The sequence below is a fragment of the Phacochoerus africanus genome, chromosome 2 (assembly GCF_016906955.1).
Source record: "Phacochoerus africanus isolate WHEZ1 chromosome 2, ROS_Pafr_v1, whole genome shotgun sequence".
Lineage (NCBI taxonomy): Eukaryota > Metazoa > Chordata > Mammalia > Artiodactyla > Suidae > Phacochoerus > Phacochoerus africanus.
The window spans coordinates 170,513,756-170,534,889 of record NC_062545.1 but is presented as its reverse complement, the minus strand read 5'-3'; the positions used below and the strand labels follow the sequence as shown (position 1 = coordinate 170,534,889).

The window sequence follows — 21,134 nt, the reverse complement described above, 5'->3', positions numbered from 1 at the left end:
CTCAAGTGGCTGTGTGGACTTGGGTAAGCTGCTTTCTCTGAACCTTATTTCCTCATCTGTAAAATGGGTCTGCCTGTCTCCCAGATGGTGGAGGTGGCCAATGCCAGCACCTGGCACTATTGAGCATTGAACCCTCTCCAGAAAGTTCTTCTGCCGAGAGAAAACCACTGGTTGAAGTTGGTAGTAGGCTGAGGGTCTGGGAGGAGCATAGGTAGATGGAGGCCAGGCCAGGTGCCTGTAGGAACCCACTGTGGTGCTAGCTCCGGACGTTAGCCATGTGAGACCTGGAGCTCTTATGATCTGGGCTTTGATTGGAATAGACAAGTGGCACTTGGATGGAAAGGGTGGTGTTGAGGCGGGAAGGCACAGCTGGTTCCCAGATGTAGGCATGGCTACTGCGTGAGAGGACCCAGGGGGTTTATTATTGCCTCTGCCTCCACCAGGAAGCTCTGTCCTTCCTGTGGGGCCATCAAATACTCAGAGCAGAGGAGCTCCCTGGTGGCCTAGTGGTTAAGGATCTGGCATTATCACTGCTGTGGTGCTGCTTCAGTTCCTGGACAGGGAACTTCTGCATGCCACAGGCATGGCAAAAAAAAAAAAAAAAAAATTGCAGCAAAAGATGGTGGGGCTGCAGGGCTCCAGGTTAGCCAGGCCTTCATGAGGCTGATGTGCAGGCAGCAAAGGGGGGGCCCTAGAAGCCTGTTTACCCCCTCCTTTGTCTTCTTTCCTGTTCTAGACCCACCCCTTTTTGCTTGCCAGTTCTTTCTCCTTTGACCTGCCCTTCCATCAGGCTTGCCCATCATATCTCTGAGGCCCTCTCGTTCCTTCATTCATTCAGCAGCTTAACTGGCCGCCTCCTCCTTACTCCACCCAGGGTCTAGGCAGATGCCCAGGATGGTTCATTTGTAAGACCGGTTTGCAAGAGTTGGTTTTTCTCAATTGAAACTGCCTGCAAACCCCCAATATATAAAACAGAGCACAGAAACCTGCACCATCTCAGCCTTGCCCTTCTGGGCCCATGAAGGGTGTGGACGTGTCCCCAGACTGTGCAGATGGAAGTTCACAGCTCTGGTCTAACCCCTTGTTTCATGCGAAGGGAGAACCAGGCCCAGAGGGGAGAGGGTTTTGCTTGGGGACACTTGGTGTGTTGTTGGTGGAGTTGGGACTGGATCCCTGACTTCTAAGGTCCCTCCTTCCCACATCCTGAGTCTCTTCCAGTTTAGCTGTAGTTTCTCCCAAAGCTGCCCATGGTCTCTGCACAGAGACCTGAGCTCCCCTCCTGCACCCCCCAGCTATTGCCAGGACATTTCACAAGCTCTCTGAAAGTGAGCTGAGGCTGAGGGATGACAGAGAATGCAGGTGGTATCTAGGCCGAGTGATTATTGAGGGTGGGACCCCTGGATGAGGCAGGAGACCCTGGAGGGGACACTGACCATAGCTGTGGATCTTGGGGAAGAAGTGGATGGGCAGCCCAAGGGAGTTTTATTGTCCTCAGTAGAAGGAAACTGAGGCTTAGAAAGATTAAGTGACTTGCTTGAGGTCACACAGCCCATGGCAGAGCTGGGATGTAAACCAGTCTGGCTCCATTAGGAGGGGTTGGGGTGACTCTGGGTTTCTGTGGGGGGGAAGCATCGAACTCTTAAAGTACCAGCAGGTGATAGGACTCCTTCTTGCCCACTTGCCCACATCCCCACCCCTAAAGTCACCTGGTCACCATGATGACTCTAATGGCTGGTCCAGGGGAGGGCTGGGGTTTTGGCAAAGAGGGCCTGAAATGCAGGACCTGGGCAGCCTCTCTGCTGGAGGCATCAAGTGCCTCTATTCATCTGCTGCCTCCAGACAAGGAACTGTTTTTTTGCAAGTTTTGTAAAAGGCAATTTGTTTGCTCTTGGAAACCCCTAGTCTACAGAGGCAGAGCCTGTGAGGTTCAAGACTCTGATGCACGTTGTCAAGACATTTGGCCAGCTGAATGGTCATAGGGATGTTTAAAGCATGCTGCCGGTGCTTCTGATTTTCAGGGAATCTCCAAGCATTTATACACATGCTCTTAGGGCCTCTGCCTTGAATTGCTGATACCTCTTCTTCTGATAGAATTGCTCTCTATATTTGGCATTTTAAACCCTGGGTGTTCCTAGAACCTAGAAGTATATTAACATGTGAGCCACTTTATAAGAAAATTCACAGTATTTTCACCTGTGACCTCTGGCATCATGGAGGAAAGGGGATGCTGCTTTTCTTCTCTGTGAGGCCTGGGGCAGGCAGACACCAGGGACTAGCTGCCTTTCCTGCCCATGTGCCCACCTGAGAGTAGCAGCCAATGTTTTCCTTCTGACTGGTCTCATTAAGCCCAGGAACTTGGAAGTGGGAGAGAGAAATTTCCTCATTTCATAAAAATTTCAACTACCGTGCAGAGGCAGCCAGGTCCTTCCTAGTTATTTTCTCTCTCCTGCCTGGAGATATTTAGTTATCTCTCTTCCTGGTGGGAGATAAGGTACTGGAAGAAAACAGAAACAGCTGACGGGGGAGCTGATTCATTCTGTTGAGGACGTGTTAGCTTGGGAGGAACGCATGTGAATAACCAGCTCTAACTGAGCCCTACCTGTGTGCCAGATACTTTGTGGAGTCTTTATTTGATTTAATTTGTACAACACCCCTCTGAACGGAAGATTCTTTTCCCAGTTTCACAAGTGGAGAAACTGATGCTCAGAGAGGCAAAGTAGCTTGCTTAAAGTCACGCAGCTGGAGGCCAAAGGGGGTAGGACTCAAACCTGAGTCCGCTTGCCACTAAGGCTGTGGCTGTGAGTACCATGTTACATGGCTTCCAGCCTGAGTGGCAATGGCTCACAGCCTTGGCTGACAGGGCCAGGTTTGGAAAGTGCAGTCTCCTGGCCTGCTAGCTTGGGGATTTTCCTCACTTGGATCTGGGTGGGACCCCCTCGGGGGAGGATGGGATGGAGCTTGTCTGGGAAGAGGCTGGATGACTACATTTCAACCCAAGAGAGCTGACACCCTTCGCTTGTACTTTGGGGAAGAAGGCTCTGAAATCAAAGTTGATGGGGCTTGGATCTTGGAAGTTTGCTAACTTATTCTGTGCCAGGTTCAAGCCACTTATGTTCTCTCAGTGTCTTTATTTGCAAAACAAGTCTGCCCTTGAGGATCAGCAGGAGAGTCAAGAAGACACTAGTGTCTGTGACCAGCCTTAGCCCCGTGCCTGGAACAGGGGAGGGACTTAGAACGTATTAGTTCCTCGCTACACATTCTCTCCAGATCGCTCCTCCTCTGCATTCAGTGCATCTCACTTTGCTGAATTATCTGCAATGCCTGCCACAGCTATGTGGAGGGAAGGGGATCATCTGTCCTTGCTGGTGCAGGACACGGCCTCCCTTTGTCTGGGAGGACCACGCCACTCATTAAATATGTGTGAGTCAGGAGTACAAGGTGCCTCCACACCCAGGGTGCTTGTTGGGAGCTCCCTAGCTTAAAGGCTCTGGCTGCTCCCTAGAAATACTAAGAAGAGGACACCCTTCTCCCGATGCCCATCAGGAGGGGATGAGACCAGGTTACAGGGGTGTCACTGAGCCAAGGGCCTGCTCTTCCAGCTCGGGGCCTCTCGGGGAATGGTGTTCTTTGCTGCCCACAACTTAGAAAAGAGCCTTCCCTTGAGGAAAGGATGATTCATCTCTGTAAGAACATGGACAGAAAATCTCTACCTTAACCAGGGCCTGGCAGGGGGAGGTTGGCCTCATCCAGGAAGACCCTGCCGGAAGAGGACATTTAGGCAGGCAGTTGGGACAAGAGGTGGGACTTGGTCTCGGTGGGGCAGGGGAGGAGGAGTCCCAGGCCCTTTGGAGTTGCTTCACCATTTATTTCTCCCTGCAGCCTTGTAAGGCATTAGTGTAGTTAGTTCCATCTTGCAGGAGTGAGCAGTGAGGCTCAGAGAGGCAGGTTATACATCCCAGGTCACTGTGCTAATAGCAAGACCCTAGAGGGGAACCCAGATCTAGCTGGTTTCAAGGCCTGTGTCATTGTCGCTGTTCCTCTGAGTTCTGGGCATAGTTGGCGGTGGGCATGCTTGCTAATTAAACCACCAGTCAGCATCATCTCTCAGTCCTAAGTGTGGAAACACCAGGGATGTGTGGGACAATATCAGTTAATAAGAATCTTTTCCCTCAAGGACCTCACAGTCTAGGGTGGGTATGAGACAAATAACCAGGCAGTCACAGTGGGACATGTCTGTGATTGGAGAAGTGAGGATGCATTGAACTCAGCTTGAGGAACCAGAGAGCTTCCCCCAGGGAAGAGGGGTTTAAATTGAGTTTGAAAGAGGAATCGCTGGAATTAGGAGCCTCGGTGCCTCTGTGGGCAGCGGTAGGACCACAACTCCCATTGCACCCCCTTCCCTGCACAACCAGACCTTCAGCTCATCACTGAGCTGTCTGCATTGCTGATGGCTAGAGTGGCAATGTGGGAATTTCTACAGCACAGTGGCTGCTGACGCCTTTGCATTAGAAATGTCTTGTCAAAGCTGGGCAGTGCAGAGCTTTGTCCTGGTCCTATAGAATCAGAATCTGGAGGGTGAGAAGAATCAGGGAATTTGTGTTTTAAACCAGTGGATTGTTCACAAAGCCCACCCTGATTATACTGCATGGGGAGGGGGTGTCCCTCGGACCCAGCCCAGGCTGGATGAAATGGAAGCACTCAATAAATAAGAAGCAAAAACAGGGAAGAAAACAAAAAGAAAAGGGAAGATGTATACATTATCTTCTAGCATGAGTTTACAATCTCTCTGGGGAGATAAATCTCCCACATTGAAAAGATTGCCCAACCTGGACTAGGCCACAGTGGAAACTCCCCAGTAGGCTCTGCTCAGCATTCGCTTCCCAGATCAGACATGCAGGGCTGAGGCAAGTCCTGGGAGGAAGATTGGGACAAACTTGAGGCAGGGGACGGGGCAAGTAGGCTCTCCCCACTCTATCAGATCCAGGTCAACCAGCATGTATTGAGTGTCTCCTGTGTGCTGGGCCCTGGGTTAGCTGCCAAGGATATGGGAGAGAGAAATGGCCTCTATCATTTAGGAAGGAACTATCAAGAAAGGAAGACAGACATGTGAATAAAAAATTACCCCTTGGTGTGATATAGTGAGAGAGGCAATAGCCAGGTCACAGTGTGATGACTAAAATCTGGGCTCTGCACCTGACTAAGCTGGGTTGAGATCTCATGGCCCAGCTGGGGGACCTAGGGAACGTTTCTATTTTTCTTTCTTTCTTTTTTTTTGTCTTTTTGCCTTTTCTAGGGCTGCTCCCGTGGCATATGGAGATTCCCAGGCTAGGGGTCTAATCAGAGCTATAGCTGCTGGCCCACGCCACAGCCACAGCCAACGCAGGATCTGAGCCACGTCTGCAACCCACACCACAGCTCATGGCAACGCCGGATCCTTAACCCACTGAGCAAGGGCAGGGATCGAACCCACAACCTCATGGTTCCTAGTCGGATTTGTTAACCCCTGCACCACGACAGGAACTCCCTAGGGAACGTTTCTAACATCATTCAGTGTCAGGTCCTCATCTGTAAAACAGGATGGTTTTAGAACATAGTGCATAGTGTCTGAAGAGTTGTGAGGATGATACATGGAGTGAATTTGGTCCCATGCTGGGCCCAGGAGTCACTCAGGAACATTAGCTCTGTTGATTTTGATGTTCAGAAGAGAAAGTGATGAACTCCATCAAGGTAGGGATTGTGGCAGTGATGCCAGGACAGAGTTATGAAGGATGAAAATGAGTTCACCAGGCAGGTGAGGACGGAGGCAGTGGGAACATGTACAAAGCCTGCCTAAAGCATATGATAACCCATTATTTTCAAGCATAGGGTAAGAGAACCTTAGCCACTTGGGAGTGGATAGAGGTGAGAAGCATAGGAGAGGAGTGGAAGATGAAGCTGTTGGGGAAGGTTCTGAGTGCCATGTGATGGAGCTAACAGGGATGGTTAATAAGCTGCCATCATGCTGCCACTCTCTGATGCTGCACCCATAGCAGCCATTGCTAATCAATCAGAGAACTCTTCCTGGCTGAGTCACTTTGGCATCCTAGGTGGATTGGCACTGACCTGTAAATTGAAGACTATTTGCCATCCCTGAGAGAGAACTAGATACAGCTCCTTCCAGAACCCACTCATATACCCTTGCCCTCAGCACAGAGTCTTATCAAGCCTTTCCTGTTTTCGCCACATTGTGGTTTGGGCTGCAGTGAGCTGGCAAGCCATAGTCTTTCCTTCTCTTAGACCAGCCCTCTCTGGGTCCACCTCCTAACCGCGGGCCTAGGAGGCAGCTGGAGCAGGCTGCCATTTGAGGTTTGGCTGACGCTGGGCTGTTCCACCCACCCTCTCCACAGCAAGGACGGCAGCACCACCCACCCCTGGCCAGGTTTGGCTCTGTGGGTGGGCAGATCCCTCTGCTGGATCTGGCTTGCTCTCCACCTGTAGCAGCTGCATCCCAGGGACACCACATCAGGCCCAGTGACAACCTTCAAAGCTTGCCCGATATGCTTCTAATTTGGCCAAGACCTCATGGTGCATGTGAGTGAGGGCTGTGGGCAGGGCAGGGCTCACTCTGAGACTGGCCACTGCGGCAGAGACCAGGAATAGCCCAGACAGCACCACGTAGCACAGGCACTCTCCATGTAAGCAAACCCTGTGTTTGGAAAGGCAAGAGTGAAGAGCACAGACTTGGTTTCCAGATGGCCTGAAGTCAAATCCTGGCTCTGCCACTTACCAGCATTACCACTTAACTTCTGTCTGCCTTGCCTTGGTTTTTTTATCTTTAAAATGGGGATTTTTTGTGTTTTTTTTTTTTTTTTTTTTTTTTTTTTTAGGGCTGCACCCACGGCATATGGACATTCCTAGGCTAAGGGTCAAATCAGAGCTGTAGTTGCCAGGCTACACTACAGTCACAGCAATGCGGGATCCAAACTGCGTCTGCAACCTATACCACAGCTCATGGCAATGCCAGATCTTTAACTGACTGAGCAAGGCCCGGGATCAAACCCACAACCTCATGGATACTAGTCAGATTCATTTCCACGGAGTAGCCCCTAAAATAGGGATATTAACAGTGACTCCTCTTGGGCTTTTTGCAAGGATAAATAGAAGGATTCTAAGGAAAGTGCTGGCACTTAGCTAACTATTTTACAAAGATTAATTATTGTAAGGAAGGAAGGACAGAATGTGTACACAGAGGGCCTGTGATAGGATGGAATGAACCGGAACATAACTTTGTAGGATCAGAAAGGTACATAGAGGAGTGATGGCTGTAGAGGCATCTGAAAGGTCAGAGCTTTATTCCCAGGTGTCAAGGGCCTGGGACCACACAGCCCATCCTGCTTCACCCCATAACCCCCAAGACAAACCTCGCCTCTTCTCCACTGAAACCGACCTCCCTGCTCCCCAGAGGCGGGGAGCTCCTGTGAATTCCCTCCAGGCTACTCTGCCCAGCCTGGTGAGATGGGAAATTAATCTCCCTTTAATCCTCTACTTAATGTACAAGATTCCACTCCCCAGTGAGACAATGAAATTAATCTGCCACTGATTTTCTGTTTGCCAACCCTGGGTTTCAGCATTTTTCAACCCTGCTTTTCCGACTACCTTTCTTCCCGGGGAACAAAGATCTAATCTCTTCTCTGGCTTGTTTATTCTGTGTCTTCAAAAAGTGAATCACACTGGCAGTTTGCTCTACTGGTTTGGGAAGGAGGGTGGAATGAGGATCCCCTGTCTCTCCCTCAGGGCACAGATTCCAGGCCCATCACCCCAACCTCTCCCCAGCTTTCTGGGTGTGAGGGATTAGGGCCCCATGATGTGTCTCCTTACTCAGAGTCTAAGTGTATCGGTCATAGATGGGATGACTAAGGGCTGCCTTCTTGGGAACTGCAGGAGTGGGGGAAGCCCCAAAGCTCAAACACGAAGTTCTAGTGTGAGGTGCAGACCTGGGTCCCCTCTTGCCCGTGTGTGTGTGTTGGGGAGGGGGCTCAGGACTTGGCCTCACCTACCCTGTCATACCATCTGGCCCATTCCCACACTTATGCATGAGAAAACTGAGGACTGGAGAGGTTGTCCAGCAGGCCTGAGGACACACAACAAATCAGAGGCTGCCCCTGGATTGGATTCAGTCTCTTTCCTCCCACTGGAGGGCTCTTTATGACACTGTGCCACCTGTCATCACTTCACCAAAACCACCATGGTGGTTTTGGAGCAAGGACACTAGTATTCATTGGCATCTGCCATGTGCCGGGTACTATGTAGGCTTTTGTGCATGTTAGCTCGGTTACTCCTCCTGACACACCTGGGAGAGGTGGTACTATGCTCTCCACTTTATAGGTGGGAAAACAGGCTGAGAAAGATGAGGCCACTGATCAAGTCACAGTAAGGCTACAATGAAGCTGGAATCCAAACTCAGATCTGTCCACTTTCAAAACCTCTGATCTTTCTGTTCTTTTGACAACCCCCCATGGAGAAATGGGCCCAGCTGAGCCCCAGCCCTGGGTGGTTAGGCAGGGGGATGCCAGCCTGGCATCTCCATTCCTCCCTCTGCTGTGGGAGGCATGGAGGACGCTTGGGCAAGCAAATTACAGATGGTGGCCGGGGACTCATGAGCAGCCAGGGCTAGATTATTCTGGTGGGACTTCCAACTGCCTCCGTGACCCAGCCTACAGCCCCTCCACCTGGACAGGTAGATTTCTGCCCCTGCCTGTTGGTGGGAGGGTGGGTTTGCAGTTAGCTGGGACCAGTGGAGTAGCAGAGACCGGGGCTGTGCAGCTGCCACGAGCCTCAGGCCAGCGGTGCCAGGAACTGGGCAGGAAGTGGTTTGTGGGGAGCGGTGACGAGGCTGAGGCTGTTCGATGTGGCTCTGCCTGAGGTTTCTGCCCTAGAAACCCGACCTGTGGATGAAGCCCAGGCTCCCTCCCCTAGGGCAGTGGAGGGGTGGCAGTTAGTGCAATTACAGGCCTTGGCCCTGCAGGGAAGGGAGGGTATGCTCCCAGGGGGAGCCCAAGGCTGCCCCAGGGGTTAGCGGTTTCACCACTGGTGGGCGGAGGGTGTGTGGGAATGAGTCCACGCAGGCTGAGATGCGGGGGAAACTGGTGGCATGCACTCTGCCTGCGGCGGGGGGGCTCCCCTGAGGAGGTTGGAGTCCTTGTCCGAGCCCCAGCATGGTTCTGACTCATCGCCTGAACTGGGGCAAGGCCTTTTCGTTCTCTGGGCCTCACTTTCTGTCTTTATCTCTAAAACGAGGTTTCCCCCAGCTCTAAGAATTAGATGAGTTTCCCCTGCCCCCACCCAATCAAAGGAGCGTAGAAACCACAAGGGAGCAAAATAACAACACGGAAAACCACAGCGGCAAGTAGTAACTGCTGGAGATGTGCTCGGCCCTGCTCTGAGCCCTTTGCGTGCCTTCTGTCATCTTCCTAACAACCCTGATGTGCCCATTTCTCAGATTAGGAAGCAGACCAAAATATTCATGGGGATCTACAGCTGGAATGCCCAAGTACTGCAGAGAAGGGGAATCTTCTGCAGTACTTGGGCAGTGAGCAGTTTTAGCTATTAAAACTCACGCCAAATGGATAAGCCCCTGACTGGTCAGGAGCCTATGTTCAGACACAGTCCCACCACTCCTGTCTCTCCCTCTCCCCCATCCCCATCAATCCCAGGATGACAGAACCTAAGGGGACCTTATCGGCCAAGCAGAGTGAAGCTTCAGGGAGTTCTGGGGAGCGTCCTCAGGGGGTGAATGGATGGGAGAGGGGCATGGGTCCAGCTCAGAGAGCCCTGCCGCTGCTTTTGGCAGATCTGTGATCATCTGTGGGTCCCACAGGCAGTTTGTTGCAAAGAAAGGTTTGTCTTGCACAAAGCAAATTTGAACGTCCTGGATGGAGTTCACCCTTCCCATTTCATGGATGGTGACACTGAGCCCCAGGGAAGGAGAATGACTTGCCCCTCAGGCACTGGAAGGCAGTACTGGGACTTGAACTCAGGTGTCCTGACTCTCAGTGCCATGTTCTGTCCTTCCAGCACTCTGGCCGGGCAGGGCTGGACTTGGAGTCGGACCAGGAGTTGCCTGCCCTGAGTATGGATTGAAGCTCTCTGCTGGTCAGACAGAAATTCCAAACCAGGACCTTTGGGATTTGTTAAGTGGGGCATGGCCACGAAAGCGGGGTGAACCCAGCTTGCGTTTGCCCCCCAGCTTTACTGAGATATAATATTGTCTAAGTTTTAAGGGCACCATATGATGATTTGCTCTATGTATAAGGTGTTTACCAAAATAAGGTTAGCTACATTCTTCACTTCGCATAACTACCATTTTGCTGTTGTTAAGATCTTTCTTAGCAACTTTCAGGTGTACAGGATTGTTAACTGCAGTCACCAGACTGTGCACTATGTCCCTGGAACTTACTCATCTTATAACTGAAAGTCTGTACCTGTTGACCAACTCTTCCTGTTTATCCCCACCTCTGCCCCCACCCCAGGCCCTGGGAACCATCAGTCTACTCTCTCTTTATATGAGTTTGATGTTTGTAGATTCTGCATATAAGTGAGATCATACAGAGTTTGTCTTTCTCCATCTAACTTAGCTCATTTAGAATAATGTCCTCAAGGTCTATTCATATTATTGCAAATGGCTGGATGTCCTTTATTTTATGGCTGGGTAGTATTCCATTGCACACAGAAACCACATTTTCTTTACCCATTCATTCAATGACGGACACCAGCTTGCATTTTTCTCTTGGGGAAAGGGGAGCAGTTGTGGCCAGAAACTGCTCACCTTCCAGCTGAGGATGCCAGCAAAGTATTAGCAAGAGTGTCTGCATACAGCAGGTGCTCAAAACTGCTACCTGAGGCTGAAATAATTGTATTTTTCCAACTCAGAATCACCTTCCCACTGTCTGACTCTTGGAAAAGAATCCAAGGGGGAAGACTTGGCACAAGGACCAGAAGGACGGCCAGAATCTCCTGCCAGGGGCGGGTACCAGGGTGGGCCTTCTGCCCATGTCACAACCCAAGCCTGAAGATTGTGGGATGCCCTGGTTTGGGGGGTGCAAAGACTTCTGGGTCCTAGTCCCAAGGTGTTACCAGCTCCTCCCTCTGGGCCTCAGTTTCCCGCTCCGTGGAAGGGAAAGTTTGGACTAGCTGGTGATTCTCAGCCCTGGCTGTCCAGAAGAAGTCACCTGGGCAGCTTTCAAACAGTCCCAAGGGCCATGGCTCACCCTGGGTCCTCTGAACTTTTGCGGGTACCATCTGAGCATCTGTGGTTTTGGTTCTGATGCCAGTGAAAGGTGGGACTTGTAGACTGGATAGTTCTGGGGGAGGGGGCAGTCCCTGGTGGTTGAAGCCCAGGACAGCTGTGTGGGTTCTCAATAGGCTGCTGTGAGTAAGGCTTTACATCCCCTCTTGGCATTGACTGGGCATCACTCTCAGCCAGAAGCTGTCACCCAGCACGTATCTCCTGCCCTGTAACAGGTGATAGGCAGTAGGTCCCTGGGTGCTTCAGGGAGGAGGCCACCTGGGGATTGGTCTCCAGAGTCAGGACCCCAGGAACTTCATTATTCTCCCCACAGGCCAGTCTGGGCTTCTTGATAGAGTATGGCCCCCAGGGAGCTCCCAGCTCTGCAATGAACTCTTCCAGTGGGAGTTCAGCCATCCAAAGATTTGGGACCCTTGTGTCCTGGATGGGGATCCTGGCAGGCAACTGGGGTTGGGGCCACAGTGTGAGCCCACAGTGTGAGGGCCAGCATCCTAAGTCAGACTCTCGGAGTTGTGCTGTGGCTCTGCAGCTAATGAACCTGACTAGTATCCATGACCACACAGGTTTGATCCTTGGCCTCGCTCAGTGGGTTAAGGATCTGGCGTTGCCGTGAGCTGTGGTGTAGGTCGCAGATGTGCCTCAGATCTGGTGTTTCTGTGGCTGTGGTGTAGGCTGGCAGCTGCAGTTCTGATTCGACCCCTAGCCTGGGAACTTCTGTATGTTGCAGGTGTGACCCTCAAAAGACAAAGATACATACATATATACATATATATACACATACATACATGTCAGATTCTCACATCCAGGTCAGGTTCTGCTATCTCCGGGCCTCAGTGGCCCCATCTGTAAAATGGGTCATGTAATCCACAGCCAAGGTGGTGTTAGGGGGCTGCTGTGGGGATTCTGATACGGAGACCTTCAGAGAGAGGGTCAGGCAGTACGAGGACTTAAAGTCTCAGGGAGAATGACAGGAGGGGGACAAAACCTCCTGAGGGAGCAGGGGTCAGACCCTGTGATGCCAGGAAAGCTAAACCCAGGGAGTCTATACAGGAGAACAAAGCCTCACCACATGGCCGTGTCCATGGGTCTCAAATGCATGTCAGTGAATATTTTCAGCAGGGGCTCCCCTAAAAAAGAATTTTACCAGGAGCCACAGTTCACAAAATATACATACATGGAGCTGGTGTGGCTGAAGTAGGGGAACAGGTTCTAGTTGCCCCAGGCCTCCCCTCCCTGTCCCCACAGTGGCCTAATTTGGGAATAAGTTTGAAAACCACTGACCTAGCACTGGAAGATGAGCTTTGCTATTTCCTTTTGAGGTTCATTTCAGGGGACAAGGTGTGCAGTGCAGCTGGGGTTGGATACCCAGGAGCATATTCCGGCAGTGGGCTTGGTAGGCACTGTACAGGCGGCCTGGGGTGCTGGTTTTTCGTTCCTCCTGAGGCATGAGGGGTGAACAACAGCCTCTTCATGGCCTGTGGGCCTCCTGCATCCAGAAAGTGGGGGGACTGGGAGGAGGCCTTTCCTGCTTTGGTTCTTGGTTCTGTTCAGAAGGACAGGCTTCTCCCAGGAAAGCTGGACATTGGCCACTTGGCTAAGTCCTCCGGGGGCAGTGGGGGCATGAAGGCCTTGAGGTGGGAAAGGAAAACAGAAAAGTGACTTCCATCCCTCTGCCCTCTGTGGCCCTGGCTGCCGAAGAGGAGCAGGGACAACCCAGTCAGTTGGCAGTTGGGGGAGGAGGACACAGAGAGGGGAGGAAAACAGCAGAAGTCAGGACTGAGAATGGAAAGCCAGGGAGGCATGGTGGAGGGGGCAGGACTGGGAAGAGCTAAGATGCCAAGAAACCAGATTCAAAGGGAGCAGAGTCTGAGGGTGGAATTCCAGCCAGCTCCATCCTCAGAATGTGTCCAGGATCTGCCACTTCCTGCCACCTTTGCCATGCAACCCTGTGTGAATCTACCTTTTTAGCATAAATATATCCCAAATAAGGCATTCATTATTTATGTGAAGTTAAAATGTGCCTGAGCTTCTATATTTTTATTTGCTAAAGCTGGCAAGCCTAGTCCTGTCTACCCCCTCTGGACCTGATGCTTATCAGATCAACTGTCCTAATGCTTATGGGCTATTAGCAGAAGGGAGAAGAAAGCTATCCTGCAGGTATTTATTTTACATAAATATATTTACGTACACTTATTTAAGGTAAATTCTTTTATTTCAAACAGATGAACTTATTTTTGAGACATTTATTTATTTATTTATTTGTTTATTTTGCTTCTTAGGGCCACACCCATGGCAAATGGAGGTTCCCAGGCTAGGGGTCTAATCAGAGCTACAGCTGCCGGCCTACACCACAGCCACAGCAATGCCAGATCTGAGCTGCATCTGCAACCTACACCACAGCTCATGGCAATGCTGGACCCTTAATCCACTGAGTGAGGCCAGGGATCGAACCCACAACCTCATGGTTCCTAGTCGGATTCATTTCTGCTGCGCCACAACGGGAACTCCCATTTATTTTATTTTAAAATAAATCTATTTGGTGTATGTGGGGGGTCCTAGAGGCCATGTTCCCTCACCTCTTTCCTGCCTTGAGTGACCCAGATGGTGGAAATTTTAGGAAAATTGGAGGGGGTGGCCTTTTAAATCAGAGAATTTGAGTTCAAGTGTAAGATCTGTTATTGGCCCCCTGACTGCAGTTAGGGAGTTTCTTCCACTGCTGTGGCCTCAGTTTATCCATCCATAGAAAGGAACTAAGACTACCTGCCTTCCAGCTTACTGTAAGATTCATGACTCATGAGCACACCTTGTGGCCACATGAGAGGTTTAGTTATTAAGGCCCTGCTGCCTGGGGTCCAGGGTCCCTGGATTGGAGAGCTGGGAGGTATGGCCAGAACCACAAGCACTCTGCTGCTTAGCAATTGGATGGTCTCATGCCAAGCCTCTTGACCTCTTGGGGCTGCTTGGCTGGCCATGCAGTTCAAGGTTATGTCCACCAGGGGTCAATCTTGTATGGTGCATGGGGCCCTCCAGCCTGAAAGGTACAGGCAACGAGGATGGGGCCGTGGCACTTATGTCACGGGGCACTTGTTTCACATGGCTCCTGGCGCTGCAGGTCTGGGACTTGCAGATCTGAATGGTGAACCAACCGTTCTTTCTTGTATTTACTTTCTCCTTGGCACTTCCTAGAGGGCTCCTCATCTCTTTGGCCCTCATCAGGAGACACCATGGAGGAACTGGGTTAGGTGGTTGGGGTCTGGAGAGAATTCTGGGCAGGGAGTTTGAAGACAGTTTGGGTTCCCCCATGTCATCTCTTGCTAATATCCTTGTGGGTTTTATCGCCCTCTGAGCCCTGGTTTCTTCTCCAATAGAGGAGGATAATAAGGCCTCTCTTGCAGGGGAGGTGTCAAGATCTAGGGCGTTGAGCTGCTGCTTTCCAGCAGGGCTGGCGTCTCTAGATGGAATGATTGGAATGGCTTGTGTTGAAGGTGGAGACATGATACAAATACAGGAAAAGGACCCAAAACGAGGGCTGTCACAGGACACTCTATGATCCCATGCCAAGTCCTGGAAGCAAGCATAAAGCTGTGAGGAGGTCTGGGTGCTGTAGCCCAGAGAGGGGAGGTCACTGGCTTGATCCATGATAGCCAGGGAGACAACCTCAGGGCTCACTGGCAGGTGTCTGATCCGGGCATTGTGGTCCCCGGAAATGGGCAGCAGATCAGGCACCCAAAGCAGGCGTGTGGAGGAGCCGGGTCATAGCGTGCGGGCGGTCAGGGCTCTGGGACTTCAGATTCAGTTCAGTATGTTTCCTGGGCACCTGCTCTGGCTGTGGGAGCTCATTCATTCGAGGAGACAGATGTTTCCAGAGCAGGGTGGTGAGCAGCAGGTGGTTCCGATTTTTGGTTCAGGCACCAGACCCAGGACTCAGAGACAGGCTTTTCCTATCACAGTCGCCTGGCCTCCTCCAGGAACCTCATACGTTCACCTTTTATTGTGCAGGGAGAAAGGCGGGTCATCCCAGGGTGCCCTGAAAGAGTTGGTGTCTTTGAACTGGGCCCAGTGGCCCTCCCTTCCCCCGCAGCCTCAGCCCCGCTGTGTCTCAGTAAGTGGGCAGCCATGTACCAACCGGGGTTCTGTTCTTTGGCCCCTAGCTGTGGTGTGGCTGGGGTGCTCTGGGGAGCCTGAGGGCTGTCCCATGGCTGTTCCCTTTCTGGGGGTGGGTCCCAGCGGCCCTGATGGATTGCCCTTTCACCCCCACTGGGTTGCTGTGGTTTCCTCATCAGCAGAAATGACTCCTTACCCACAATTGCATCAGACTTTCCACAGATGGAGTGAATCACGTTGCAAGATGTGGTTTCAGACTGTGCCCTGTATTCTGCTCAGGGCTGGCTGGGCCAACGGGGTGGGGGCTGGGGCTGACAGTGCTTTGACTTGGACTTGGGAGAAGGAAGCAAAAGCCAGGAGGGCGTTGCCGGGGTGGAGAGGGGTAGGCGTGAGAGGATGCGGAACTCATTCTCACAGGCTGGGGAGGGGGCTGAAGCAAGTGTCCAGCGATCTTGACCGCAACCACATGGGGAACCATATACCTTGCTCCCCCCCCAGTCCCACCACTACCTCTAAGAGGGAAAGAAATGAAGAGCATGAGCTGATTCATCCTCTAATGCACTGCAGCGGTGTGGGGGGAGCCAGGGAGCTGAGTTGGTTTCATTTCCTCCTCTTTCTCTATTTTGAACTCCATGGCTTGCTTCCCCCTCAGCTGACATGTCATGGCCATGGGCTGAGGGCTCACAACCTCAAGACCAGTTTCTTTCCTCTCTCTGCTTCATATCCTATAGCTATGGAGGTTTCGTTATTAAGGCCCTGTTGCCTGGGGTTCCAGAGTCCCTGGACTGGAGAGCTGGGAGGTACGGCCAGAACCACAAGCACTCTGCTGCTTAGCACTTGGATGGTCTCATGCCAAGCCTCTTGACCTCTTGGGGCTGCTTGGCTGGCCATGCAGTTCAAGGTTATGGCCAGTCTTGACCTTGTAGGTGTGTGGTACTTTACCAGAAATATGCACAGGGTTCAGGGTTCATGACCTGGGAAGAACCCTTGAACTGAAACTTAAGAGGTGTCCCCAGGAGGACAAGGTTGGGAGTGGGTGGAGAGTGGGGTGGGATGGACAATGCATCATGTGCAAGAGGAAAGAGGGATAAGATAACTTGGTCTGTTTAGGGAATGCTCACTAACTCAATATGACTGCAGTAGAAAATGAGCTTATAAGGCAGATTTCTGGGAGGTAAGGTAGGAACAACAGATAGACCTGCATTGTGACATTTGAGGACATTTAGAGGCCTAAAGGTAGCAAGAACATTTCATCTTGAAATCTAATTGTGATGAATTGGTGGTGGCTGCTTGGAGTACTGTGTTAAGAAGGATTCTGAGGCTGCATCTGGTTTATTAGGGAAGAGTGCTGGGTTTAGTTGGTGATGTCATCCATAGGCTGGGGAGCTGGGAGTGACAACCCACATGTCACATATTTTCCAGCTTCACTTAGGAGCTGTGGAACAATGGGAAGAGTCTGAGGAGGAAAGTGGTGGGACCAGGAGAGCAGGTGAGGTAGAGACATCGTTCATTGTTGTCTAACACCATAGAGGAAATAAACGAAAGAGATGAGATTGAACCCAGGTCTGGGTAACAATAAAGTCTTATCCTTAAAAATTCCCTGTCTTTTAAGAGAACGATTCCTTTCTCGACCAGAGAAAGCATATTTCAGTGTGAAAGCTCCCTGTTAGTTTGGTCAACAATCTTTCTTCTTGCTGCCTCTTGTTTTCATCTTGCTTCCTGTCTCTTATCCTCCCCCACCCTTGAGCACATCCTGGTCACCTTATGCCTAGTCCTGCTCCAGCAGGACTTCCCAATTCAAGGGCTGTGGCTTGCTGGGTGCCCTGAACTCTTCTTGGCTCTGAGGTCAAATCTCAATCAATGGGGAAAGCTTATTTATTTATTTTTCATACAACTGGTTGGGGAATATCAGCAGACGAGATTGAGCAGAATACAAGCCACCATAGCAGAGGATCCAGGTAATGCCAAGGGAAGATGGCAGGGAGGGTGCGCTCATCATGACACCACCTTGGGGCTCCAACTGAGAGAGCAGCCACCATCTTGAATCCTGCCAGTCTCACAGCAGAATGAAGAGAAAGCCCTGGAACATCTCCTACCTGCTCAGCCTGGAAGTGACTTCCATTCATTCTGCTCACAACCCCAATGTCCAGAACTAGTTCACATGGCTTCACCCACTAGCAGGAATCTATCATGTCCCTAGCAACTGGGGAGCCAGAAAGACGTGGTGAGCATCTCTACTGGGTGCCACCATGTACTGGTGTCTAGCGCAGAGCCTGGTAGGGAGTAGATGGTGAGCACATTTTTCTTGAAGCAGTTTCCAGCCCAACCAGTCTTCCCCGAATAGCTCTTACTAAGGCACCAATGATCTCCACGTTGCTATGGAGATCAGTCCTCATCTCCTTTGACCTTGCATGCGGCACTGCCCTTTCCTTCTTAATACGTGTCTCTTGGACACAATACTTACCTGATTTTCTTCCAGCCCCTGGGGTCACTGCTTCCCTGCTCTCTTGCAACCTTCGCCTCCCTTACCTGGCCTTACATTTTGGGTTTCTCAGGGCGTGGACCACTTTCTCCTCACTGAACTCTTTTCTCAGCACATCCCACCCACCTGCTTGGCTTGAATTACTTTGCAACTTTTGTCAGATTCCCCTTTCGAGTGCCACACTCATGTATCAATATTAGTCTACCGGACATCTTCTCAAGAGTATTCCAATGTCATTGCACCTTTAATATGTTGAATATCAAAACCATGACCCTCCTTCCTCCACTGCTGGTCCCTAAAACTGGTCCTATTTCTGGGGTTCCTCATCTCACAAAATGGCAACCCTGTCCACCTTCTTGTACAATCTAGAAACCCAAGAGTCATCCTTGGCTCTTTTCTCTCTCACCCTCACACTTTCATTTTAAATCCTTTACCAGGCCCCACCAATTTTACTTCTTCAACATCTTCTTCAACTTCCCCATCCACCCCTCTCCCATCTCCATCACTAGTCCATGTGGCCTCCATGTCCCATCTCAAGCTGTAAGGTCAGCTGTGTCCCATCTGATTGCCGTAAGGTCCCCCAGTGGCCTCCATGTCCATTCTAGCTCCACCTGTATGCTTGTCAGGCGGCATCCAGAGAGATTCTTTCAAAATGCAAATCTGATCACACATCCTTCTCCCCTAAAAACACTTTGGTCACCCACTCTTAGGATAAAGAGAAACCTCTTGTGCAAGACCTACAAGGTGTGCATGGTCAGGTGTCTGCTAGCTTCTCATCCTGTCTTACTCCCATGACAATGACCAGCACATAGTAGGTACTTCCTAAGTATTTTTTGAGTGGACAAACACATGGCATAAGGGAAATGGGCAATCAGTTTTGTAGCATTAGTCAGATTATTATTTTTTTTAACTACTAAAAGCAGCCTGGGATGGCTTTCCTGGATACCGAGGCTGGTTCAGTGGCCGTTGGCAGGGCTGATGGGTGCTAATGTGCCCACTGTTGAGTTCTGAGCCAGTGGTGTCTTCAGGCCCTAGGGAACAGTGTTGTGGGGCCTGGTGAGAACTGGATCCTGAAGGAGGTGCTGTGGTCATGGCAGATGCAGGGACTCCAATGACACACCCTGTCTCCTCCTCATCTCTGCATCTCCTCATGGCTGAACCCTGCCCCCCTGCACCACCAACAGAAACCAGTTGGAAAAGAGCCTGGAGAGGCCAGCCTGGGGATGGAGAGCAGTAGGGGAGGGGCACATAGAGACCCCAGGGGAGGTGGTGAGGTGTGGCAGGGGTCCACACGGGGCTCCCACTCAGGGAGGGGAGTGAGTTGGTGTGCACAGTGTCTCCTTTCATTCCTGCCCATCCCAAACAGGAGGGGCAGTCAGCTGGCCTGCCTCCTCCCCCAGGCATCAGCAGCGCCCTCCACCCATCACCTCATTCAAGTTTTTTCCGTCTATTCCTGGGCCCCCAGGTCAGGGTACAGATCCTGCAGCCCACTGGGCGAGCAGGGCCTCCCTGGGGACCAAATTCATACCTATTCTCACTCCCTCCTTCCCTCCCCCTTGCCCTCCCCAGCTCCCCTCAGACTGGGGTTCACAGCGTCTCCCCACCCTGGTTTCCTCTGGCCCCTCCCTCTCTCCTCCTCCAGGCCCCCTTCCCTCTGACCAGGGTTGTCTGGGAGTGCTGACGAAGGGGCCTGGAGGCAGCCATCCTGAGCGCAGCTCCTGGGTCAGAGACAGTGCCTGGGGTTCAGCCAGATGGGCAGGGCATCCTCTGCCAACAGCCAGGAAGTGAAAACACTGGCTCAGCACTTGGGCTGGGGTAGGGGTGGGGGTGGGAGGGGGGTTTCCGAGGAGCAGGGAGGAGGGGAAGCCTCTTGACCCGGATGAGAAACTGGCCTTCTTGTCCTGGAGGCAATTAACCACCTCGCAGGAACCCTGGCTGCCCCGTGGTGGGGGCATTAAATATTTATGAATTAGTGGCATTCACGATGTTTTCTGAGCAATAAGTTTTAATGATGTGTGTTTGGTGAGCGAGGCAGCTGCCCTGCCAGGGCCCACTGGTGCATTCATCCCACTTGTCATCCCTCCCATCATGCTCTTATAAATAAGTGTGCCCTGATGCTGGGAGGCAGAGGGAGGCCTGCTCGAGTGGCAGTGGGTTGCTGGGGTGGAGGGACACTGGAGGAGGGGTGACAGCGGGGAAGGGGACCAGGGGCAGTCCTGCCTGGAGCTGATAGGAAAGATTCCGAAAACTCTGCTGAGGAGAACTAATTCTAGTCACACATTTTCCATGCTGCTGCTCTCAGGGGTATTAGGGCCTAAGGACTCTGGGCAGTGGGGTGTGGCCCACCACTGGGGCTTGGCAGCGGATCTCTGTGGGACCTCAGTCCCCAGACTCTTGCCCCATGCTGGCTGTTAGGATGTGGTTCCATGCTTCTGCAGGGCTGGTGTGTGCTGAGTCCTGGGGGTGTTACCACAGGCTGGCTGATGGGGACAGAGCCCCTTAGAGGTCCTCTCTCCCTCCTCCCCACCCAGCCAGGAAGCATGTAAGGAACAGTCTTGGCTTCATCCACAGATTCCCACATAGTGGCAAATGAGTTACTTAGGCCCTCGGAACCTCCACTCTGTCATCTGTAAAATGGGTGTTCGAAGTTGTAGTGAGATCATGGTGCTCTGAGGATGATGTTAGGTCAAGATGCTGCCCTCCCGTCAAGGGCCCTGAGGGCTCTTCATGGCAGAGGGGCACAGCAGTCAAAGGGATATGTTACAGAGCTGACACCTTGGTGCCCTGGCACCGTACACTGGGAATCCCCGCCCTTTAACCTACACCAAGGGGAGATCTGAGTCTTGCTCGGTCCTATAAGGGGGGTGGGAACAGTCGAGGGAGGGCCAGACTGAGGCAGGAGAGGACACCTGCCCCCATACCTAGTGCCCCAGGCAGCCCGATGAGGGACTGGCCCAGCTGCCATGGGAGGGGCAGAGGGAGCAGCTCTTTTCTTGCCCTTGACCTCTGCCCCCACCCCCTGTCTTTAGGAAGGAGGGAGGGGTGGCCAAGTCAGGGAGGGGGCAGGAGTTTGGAATGGATTCCCGAGCTCTGCTCAACACTGGGTCCCCACAACAAATTGGGGAGGGGGGCACTCCTCAGGGAGGCACAATCTTTCTTCAGGTCTGGGTTGTGACATGTGCTGAGGAGAAGGCCCGCCCTGGTTCCCACCCCTGGCAGGAGATTCTGGCCGTCCCTCCTGTCCTTGTGCCAAGTCTTCCCCCT

The 21,134-nt window shown here is 51.9% G+C and overlaps 1 long non-coding RNA gene across 1 annotated transcript in view; it reads left to right on the top strand.

Moving 5' to 3' along the window:
- The window catches only part of LOC125119758 (uncharacterized), a 91,863-nt gene that overhangs the window by 19,464 nt on the left and 51,265 nt on the right, over positions 1-21,134 (top strand). The window lies entirely within an intron of this gene.